Below are 9,317 nucleotides of genomic sequence, written 5' to 3' on the forward strand. Positions count from 1 at the left end.
CTTTCTGTGTTGCAGAAAACCATTCATCGCGTGCATAGATTCATCGTATACATTCATCGTGTATACATTCGTAGTGTATACATTCATCGTGTGTACATTCGTCGTGTATGCATTCAGCATTAATCTGCATTCTACGTTCATCGTTCATCCATCCTCGTTCATTCATTCATTCATCGTTGTACTGCCAGCTGATTGAATTAAAAGAGATAAAGTCCACCCCGGTGTCCTTATCTGCTCTCTGACCGGAGTAGTCGTCGTGGATAAAGTGGTCCCAGCATCATCATCATCATTCCCAGGCGCATAATCGTCAATATTGGTCCTTCGAGCCGGATAACTTCACCCACGACGGCGCCATGGACACACAGAGAACGGCAGCACCCGAGAGTGAAGCTCCAGAGAGAGGGAGGCTACGACAGCTTCCAGCCCACCTGCTAGGCTATGAGGTCAGTCTACCACGGTCCCTTACACCTTATACTGCCCCCCAAAACGATGACAGCGGGAGCGTCAGCGCCCTACAGCTGCAGTCACTCAGCCTGCAAACCGAGTTTGCTGCTACGGATGACCAGCTACGTCCGGCGCTCGGACCACCCCCCTGTCTTTCACCACCGGGAACAGTCGATAAGGTGAACCGATGGGACACAGTGCGGCACCCAGCCGATGTGCATGGTCTGTTGGACGAGCGCGTCGAGCCCTCATCGCCAACCTTCTCAGAGAAGAGCGACGACAGTGAGCACCTGACAGAAAGGAGCTTCGGCACTGGTCAAGATGGCCTCTCTCCAAGACGACAATCAACACCCAATAATTGGGCTGTCCCAGCAATCTCCCAAGTGAATAACAGTGCCCATCATCAGCCACCATTATTCCTCCCACCGGGGCCGTCTACCCAGAGACAAGGTGACCTGCCACCAGCGACACGGCTCCTCACAACAACGGCAACAATGCACTCTCACACCACAGGAGCGAGGCAGGAAAGCTACATGCTAACTCCTTCCCTACCACAAACCGTGACCTCCGCACCATCGTTTGGAGCAGTCGCGAGGCCACCAGCGCATAACATGATCAGTGCAATTAATACACCTGCTAACGTCCAGACGATGACAGGGGGTGGTCCCCTTGGTCAGCAAACGCCAATCGTGTACCAACCTGTCTTCCAGTCAACGCAGCATATTCCATCACCAATGCAGACTATACATGGTGGCATATCGGCGGCGGCGCATCCTAATTATCCGTCTGTAACCCCTACATATGCACCATACCAGAATGCTCATCACCCAGTGGAGCCTGCATATCAACCTCAGACTGCTATAATGCCTTATCCTGCACCTCACCCACCTGCTGCAGTTGGAGCTCCCCAGCTGTTAGGTCAACAACCAACAGTCATGCATCCGCAGTTCACCTACCAATCTCCATACGTCCCAGCTGCTCCCCTGCCGACAGTGTATCCGCCTCCATCAGTCAGCGCTGCACCGCCAGTATATCAGCTGAGCTACTCCCAACCAACTGTGTATCAGCCCCAGCCTGCAGTATCGACTCAGCCGGTCTATCCTCTGGTGCATCCAACGTCCACTCCAGCACCAAATGTTCAGTATGGTCATCAGCCCTCCTATATGGCACCACAAACACTGTATCCTGTCCAAGCCCCCAGGCAGCCAGTCCCAACACCGGAACTGCCAAAGTTGGTTCATGACAGTGAGAGAGAGTTTGCGGACCTGAAGATGGCGCTGGACTACTTACTCAATCCACACACCGAGCTGTCTGAACATTACAAGTACCGAGTACTTCTGGAGCACTTGATTTTGGATGAGGCCAGGCTGATAGCTCAGTCGTGCAGACATTATGCACAGCCCTACACCGCTGCCATGCAGGCCTTACAGAGACAGTACGGGCAGCCACATCAACTGGCTCAAAGTGAGATTGCCGCAATCCTGAACTCTCCTGAGGTCAGAGCCGGAGACTCTAAAGCCTTTCAGAGCTTCGCTCTTAGAGTTGACCTACTGGTGGGGATGCTGCTGTCACTGGAGGGGCCTAATGGCATGGAAGTGATGTCAACCGGTCATGTTGACCGGCTTCTCAGCAAGCTTCCCAAGTACTCGAGAGATGGCTTTGTGGAGCATCTACAAGCCCAAGGTCGTCTCAACACGAGCAGCCTGAATCCATACAACCTTCGTGACCTCTCCGACTGGCTCAGGGTGAAAGCGGAAGCTCAAAGACTATCCACTAAGATGGCACAGCGCTATCGTCCGGATGAAACTCACCCTCTCAAGAGAGATAAACCACCGCCTCCATCTAGGCCCCGGGCCCAGCCGGTCTCGGTCTATCACGGTACCGACAAGCCCAAACCTGACAACCGTCGACCTTCAGAGGTGCCTCGGTTGGAAGCCCACCAGCAGAAGCCGAACAGGATCTGTCTCTTCTGCAAGAGTAGTGAGCACTACTTATCACAGTGTTCAGTCATCATCCAGCGCTCACCAGAGGAGGTCGAGAAGTGGATAGCAGACGGCAGGCGTTGTCGCAACTGCGGCCGCACCAACCATGGACAGGAGGCCTGCACCTTGAAGAAAGCATGCAGTGAATGCCAGGAGATTCACCTGAGGGTTCTCCATCCGATTGCCAGGCCGGGCCCCCACGTCTATCTCATCACACCCAGGGACCGTACCGCAATCACAAACTCCAAGCAAGGTGGACGTGTGCTTCTCAAGGTCGTGCCAGTTATTATTAGCCATGGGAGCAAGTCACTTCAAACCTATGCAATCCTGGACGATGGTGCAGAACGCACGATAATACTACCAGCTGCTGCTCAACGATTGGAGCTCAAAGGTGAAACGGAGTCCCTAGATCTGCGGACCATCCGTCAAGATGTGGCTCACCTCAATGGTGAGTCAGTTGACGTGTATGTGGCTCCCCAGATGCAGCCTTCGGAACGACACCTGATTAAAGGTGCCTTCACAGCGGGTCGGCTCGCCCTGTCAGAGCAAACCTACCCTGTGTCCACACTCCAAAGACGTTACCGCCACCTGAGGGGCCTCCGGCTGCAGACCTTCAGTAAGGTACAACCACTATTGCTGATTGGTGCAGATTGTACCCACCTGATCACAGCTCGAGAGCCAGTCAGGTTCGGGCCCAGAGGTGGACCAGCAGCAATTCGCACAGCTCTTGGTTGGGCACTTCAGGGTCCGGATGGTGCTGCGTCTTGTACAACCTCATGCTACTTCACCGCTCTCAAACCAGCACCAGATGACCTCTACCAACATGTCGAGCGTCTCTGGCAGCTTGATGTGCTTCCATTCCGAAGTGAACGCCTTGCAGTGAGGTCCCGCCTGGACAAAGAGGCCATCAACATCCTGGAAGCACGCACCGAGAGGGTGAAGGTCGGTGATACACTCTGTTACGCCACACCTCTGCTCCGCATCAAGGATGCCCCCCGACTCAAAGTCACTGCTGAAGCAGTTATGCCAATGCTCCGCAACACAGAGAGACGTCTGCTGAAAGACCCAGTTAAGGCTGAAGTGTATAAAGCACAGATCCAGAAGCTCATTGATGCAGAGTGTGTTACCAAGCTTGGACCAGATGAGGTGGATAAGTCCAGCGAGTCATGGTTCATACCCCATCACCTCGTCCATCATAACGGCAAGGATCGACTGGTCTTTGACTGTTCCTTCACCTACCACGGTCTCTCTCTCAACGAGCAACTCCTCCCAGGTCCAACCCTTGGACCATCGCTCATCGGCGTCCTCCTGCGATTCCGACAGTATGCAGTTGCCATCAGTGGGGACATCCGGGCGATGTTTCATCAGGTCCGTCTCCTACCCGAGGACAAGCCGGTACTAAGATTCGTCTGGAGGAATCTACAGAGGGAGGAAAAACCGGATATCTACCAATGGCAGGTACTGCCGTTCGGTACAACCTGTAGCCCATGCTGTGCAACGTTTGCGCTGCAGAGGCATGTCAGAGACAACTTGGAGGGAAATGAAGACATCTTGAAGTCCGTCGAGGAGGCTTTCTACGTAGACAACTGTCTTCAGAGCCTTTCGACACCAGAGTCAGCCAAGCTTCTCATCGACAAGATGCGGCATAGCCTAACCTTGGGAGGATTTGAGATCCGACAATGGGCGAGTAACTTCTCATCGGTTACATCTCATTTGCCCTCCACCGCAGTGTCAGAGACTACAGACCAGTGGCTAGCTGGTAAGTGCACTGACCCTCAGGAGCCGGTTCTGGGCCTACGATGGCACTGCCCAACGGATCACCTTGGCTACAAGCCCAGCCTGGTGGAGAGGGAGACTCCCACTATGCGCCATATCTACAAGGTGCTAGCCCGCCAATACGACCCTCTTGGGATCATCATTCCCTATACAACACGGGCCAAGGTTCTCGTCCAGAAGTTGTGGGCAAAGAAGAGGAGCTGGGACGACCCAAACCTCCCTCCTGACATTCTCGATGCCTGGTCCAGCTGGGAGAGAGAACTCCCCGAGCTGGAAAACATCTCCCTACCACGAACTTATGCACCGTTGCATGTTGCCACCGAAGACACAGACTATATCTTGCACATTTTCTGCGATGCTTCTGAACAGGCATATGGTTCAGTAGCCTACCTCACCATGAAGGGAGACGAAACAGTTCATGTCTCATTTGTTATGGCAAGGTCGAGGGTGGCCCCAAAGCGCCAGCAATCGATGCCAAGGTTAGAGCTCTGTGCAGCAGTGACAGGAGCCCAGCTGTCCTCCCTCATCCACCGTGAGCTCACCATAAACATCATTCAGACCTTCCTCTGGACTGACTCCACCACAGTCCTGACTTGGTTGACCTCAGAGTCCTGCAGGTTTAAGGTCTTTGTGGGGACGAGGGTCTCGGAAATCCAAGAGCTGACGGCCCTACACACCTGGCGGTATGTGGACTCAGCCAACAACCCGGCTGATGATCTCACCCGTGGCAAGACCTTGGCTGAACTGGCATCTCCAAGTCGGTGGATGCAAGGTCCACAATTCCTCTATGGTCCACCTGACGAGTGGCCGAAACTTCCTGCCTTCACAGAGCCAGAAGATACTGCTGAACACAAGCAAAGTGTTTTCTGTGGTCTCACGTCGACGAGTCCAGCATTGCGAACACCAGATGCTACACAGTTCAGCAGCTGGACAGATCTGGTCAATGCCACCCAGCAGCAGCTTCTTGACGGGGCGGCGGCTGACCCTTCTCTACCTCAGCCTGATCTCCATGAGGCTGTAACCCTCCTGCTAAAGGCCAGCCAAGCAGATTGCTTCCCAGAAGAGCTTAAATGTCTCAGGGCTGGTAAAGCAGTACCACCCAGCAGTAAGCTCAGTATGCTGTCACCAGAAATGGATTCGGCCATGGGTCTCATCCGTGTCGGCGGACGCCTTCGCCATCTTGACATCCCCAGCTCGACTGACATCCATCCCATAGTTCTCGATCCTGGGCACGCTGTGACAAGACTCCTCATCCAGGACGTGGACGCACGTCTGCTTCACCCAGGGCCTGATAGAGTCTTCGCGGAGATGAGACGTCAGTACTGGGTCCTGTCTGGAAGACAAGCTGTCAAGCGGCATCAGAGAACCTGTGCTGACTGCAGGAAGTGGAGAGGGAAGCCAGTAGTCCCAAGGATGGCAGACTTACCTCCGGCCCGGCTGCGGCTCCTCAAGCCTCCATTCTTCTCGACAGGGGTGGACTGCTTCGGGCCGTACAGCATCAAGATCGGGCGGCGCACCGAAAAACGATGGGGTGTCATCTTCAAATGTCTCACGACCCGATGCGTCCACTTGGACCTGCTGACAAGCCTCGACGTAGACGCCTTTCTCTTGGCGTTGAGGCGATTCATCGCTCGTAGAGGCACACCCTCCGAGATTCTCTCTGACCAGGGAACCAACTTTCGAGGCGCTGAGAGAGAACTGAGGGAGGCGTTCTCTGCAATGCATCCACAGTTGCGAGAAAGGCTTGCTAAGCAGCAAGTCAAGTTTCGGTTCAATCCACCAGCAGCTCCCCACTTTGGTGGGGTCTGGGAGCGCGAAATACAATCAGTAAAGAAGGCGCTGCAGGTTGTTATCGGCACTCAAGCTCTCCAAGAAGAAGTCCTACTCACAGTCCTGATCGAGGTGGAAGCCATCCTTAATGCCAGACCTTTGGGATATGTGTCATCAGATGTGGCAGATCTGGATCCCGTGACACCAAACATGTTGTTGATGGGGCGGCGGGACGCGTCTCTCCCGCAGGTGTCATTTGCTCCTGACACTCTTACCCGGAGACGGTGGCGCCATTGCCAGATGATTGTGGACCACTTCTGGGCACAATTCCTCAGAAGCTACTTACCATCTCTTCAGGTTCGCCAGAAATGGCGGCAGCAGACTGATGACATCCTCCAGGACACGGTGGTGATGATCGTCGATCCCCAGTTGCCACGTGCACATTGGCCCATCGGAAAGGTGGTAAAGCTGAATGCCAGTGTTGATGGACGTGTCCGGTCAGCCGAGGTCCAGATCGGGGACAGAACTTACCTGCGGCCGGTTGCACGCCTCGTCCAGCTGCCAGCACTTCCAGGAGAGGACGCTAATTCAGAGACTGCTGTTGTACCTCAGGGAATTTAATTTGTTTACATAATATCTTTGCTATTCTGGGGGCGGCTGTTACAAATTCCCTGTGAAGTATAATGTGTGTTGTGTTAAATTAGGGGTTTTCATCAGGCATTATTTTGGACAGCCCAGTCAGGTAGTGGGGTCCTCGCGTTACGTCCCGGTGGACGGAGTTTTTCTGGTGTAATAATAAGACGGTAGTGAACCCCTCGTTACGCCGTGAATGTGTTCGTGAAGAAGTGAGTCTTTAATAGTCACCAAGCATGCCTACATATGTTCATTTTAAGTGTATAGGTCGGTAGATGTGTGTTTGGCTACAGTTATGTGTCAGTTAGCTCGGGTGTGGATGACGCTAATGCTAATCGGCTAACTGCGTGTGTGTGATACTATAAGAGATTTAATTCGGTTTGTGGAGTAGCATTGCCACCAGTTATTGATTTGTACATCTTTCTGTGTTGCAGAAAACCATTCATCGCGTGCATAGATTCATCGTATACATTCATCGTGTATACATTCGTAGTGTATACATTCATCGTGTGTACATTCGTCGTGTATGCATTCAGCATTAATCTGCATTCTACGTTCATCGTTCATCCATCCTCGTTCATTCATTCATTCATCGTTGTACTGCCAGCTGATTGAATTAAAAGAGATAAAGTCCACCCCGGTGTCCTTATCTGCTCTCTGACCGGAGTAGTCGTCGTGGATAAAGTGGTCCCAGCATCATCATCATCATTCCCAGGCGCATAATCGTCAATAGTCAGTGTGGACACGACAGTTCATGTTTTTATCAATATATGCAGCCATGAGAGTCAACAGGACCAGAGTAGTTCTCCAGACCAGTACTGCTGAATGGCTTCTCTCTCTCTGATGCCTCTAACAGACGTGAACACATTCCTCCCAGTCTCTGACTGTTTCCACAGACCCAAGCCGTCCAATCGGCGTGCGGCCTCCTGGGATCCCGGCCAACCAGCGGCCTGGCTCTGCGTGCAGGAGGAATGTGAGGCCACCACCGAAGAAGAAAATAAACAGGAAAATATTTCCTGTCGGCAGCAGCTTGGAGCGCCGGCCAATCGCAGCCCGTCTCGGAGCAGCCAATCAGGGGCGGCGGCTGCCTGCGCCTCTGTGGCGCTGAGAAGTTCTGCAAGGATGTTGAGGACCTGTGTTGACATGAGACTGTCTCACCTGTCCGTCACCCTGTCATGGCGACGCTGGCGCTCTCTGCCACCTGATTGGTTCAAACAGGACGAGTGGCGGCTGTGAGAAGACACAGTCAGAGGTGAGTGTCATCTGCGTATGACACTTTATATGTCGGACAAATGACACCTTTAGACCCTATATTTATAGAAAGCTTGATGCCTGCAACACTTTCAAAGTTGTCGATCTTTTACTCTTGATATATGCAGCTTTTTCTAAATGTGACACTTCATATAAACAATACTTTTGGAGTACGTAACAACATATGTACTCCACTCTATGTGTGGCTCTTTGGCAGGTAATACCTACAAACCTAACTTATAAAAAGTTGAGTTTCAAAACAAGTTGAGTTTCAAAACAAACATGGCTGAAAATGTTGGGACTCGAGTAAATTGCGATCTTTGGAAGACTGAAGACAGTTTGAGGAAAGAAAATCCCACAGACGTCATAGAAGATCCGATCTGTACTCTGTTACTCTGTGCAGTATTTGTACTCTGTGGTACCTTTAGTCTGTACTATGTGTAGTACTACTAGAGGGCAGCACTCACTGGAACAATGAACCAATAAAGTGAAAAGATTTAAGATTTTCCAAACCTTTTGCTCCAGATCCTGTCTTCTCCTCTGTTTATCCTCCTTCGTCCTCACGTCTCTCCCTCTCTCTCTCTGTCTCTTCCTCCCTCCTCTTCCTCTCTCGTCTTCGTCTCTGACTTCATTCCAGATGAACGACGAGTGGAAACAAATGGACTCATAGAGAGTCTGCAGAGCTGAGGAGAGAGAAGGGGAGGGGGAGAGAGAGAGAGAGAGAGAGAGAGAGAGAGAGAGAGAGAGAGAGCGAGAAGATGTCTGTTTTCAATCTATGCTAGGAAGTCCACACACACACACACACACACACACACACACACACACACACACACACACACACACACACACACACACACACACACACACACACACACACACACACTTCACTTTACTTAATGAAGCAGTGAAAACCAGAAACAAACTGCAGTCTCTCTCCTTGTGTGTGTCTGTGTGTGTGTGTGTGTGTGTGTGTGTGTGTGTGTGTGTGTGTGTGTGTGTGTGTGTGTGTGTGTGTGTGTGTGTGTGTGTGTGTGTGTGTGTGTGTGTGTGTGTGTTTGTGTTTGTGTTTGTGTGTAGGTCAATAATCAGCGATCAGTCAACAGCAGTCTGAGGTAACAGTACACACAGTGTATTGATGTACTGCAGTACTATTACTGCACCTGAGTACTTTTATTTAACGTTTGAGTCCAAAATGAGAAGTGTAACAAAGAAACAGGGGGTTTTAGGATCTCTGGAGGCATTTGACAAGCTGACTGGTCTGAAATGATTATTTCCCGTAACAACTCCTGTTTGAAATGATGACTGGTTTCACCTGTAGACTGGTCAAGACTGGATTAACCTGTAATCTGGTCAAGACTGGATTAACGTGTAAATTAACCAATAAATCAGAATACAAAATATTTCAATATAGTGAAATTAAATATATTTTACTATGTATTATCTTTAGGTAAGGGTCTGTAT

At 51.5% G+C, this 9,317-nt stretch overlaps 1 protein-coding gene across 2 annotated transcripts in view; it reads right to left on the minus strand.

Moving 5' to 3' along the window:
• The window catches only part of LOC308139771 (platelet-derived growth factor receptor beta-like), a 19,089-nt gene extending 10,585 nt beyond the window's left edge, over positions 1-8,504 (minus strand). Inside the window, exons 1-2 of one of the 2 annotated variants that reach the window (XM_080509295.1) lie at positions 8,370-8,504; positions 7,764-7,835 (exon numbers count right to left, since the gene is read on the minus strand). The gene's annotated coding sequence lies outside the window, so the exon portion shown is untranslated. The remainder of the gene's footprint in view (positions 1-7,763; positions 7,836-8,369) is intronic. The other variant, XM_080509296.1, reaches the window with a different exon arrangement.
• Between the last annotated feature and the right edge of the window lie 813 nt (positions 8,505-9,317).

This window comes from Blennius ocellaris (genome assembly GCF_963422515.1).
Source record: "Blennius ocellaris genome assembly, chromosome: 14".
In the NCBI taxonomy this organism is placed as follows: Eukaryota; Metazoa; Chordata; class Actinopteri; order Blenniiformes; family Blenniidae; genus Blennius; species Blennius ocellaris.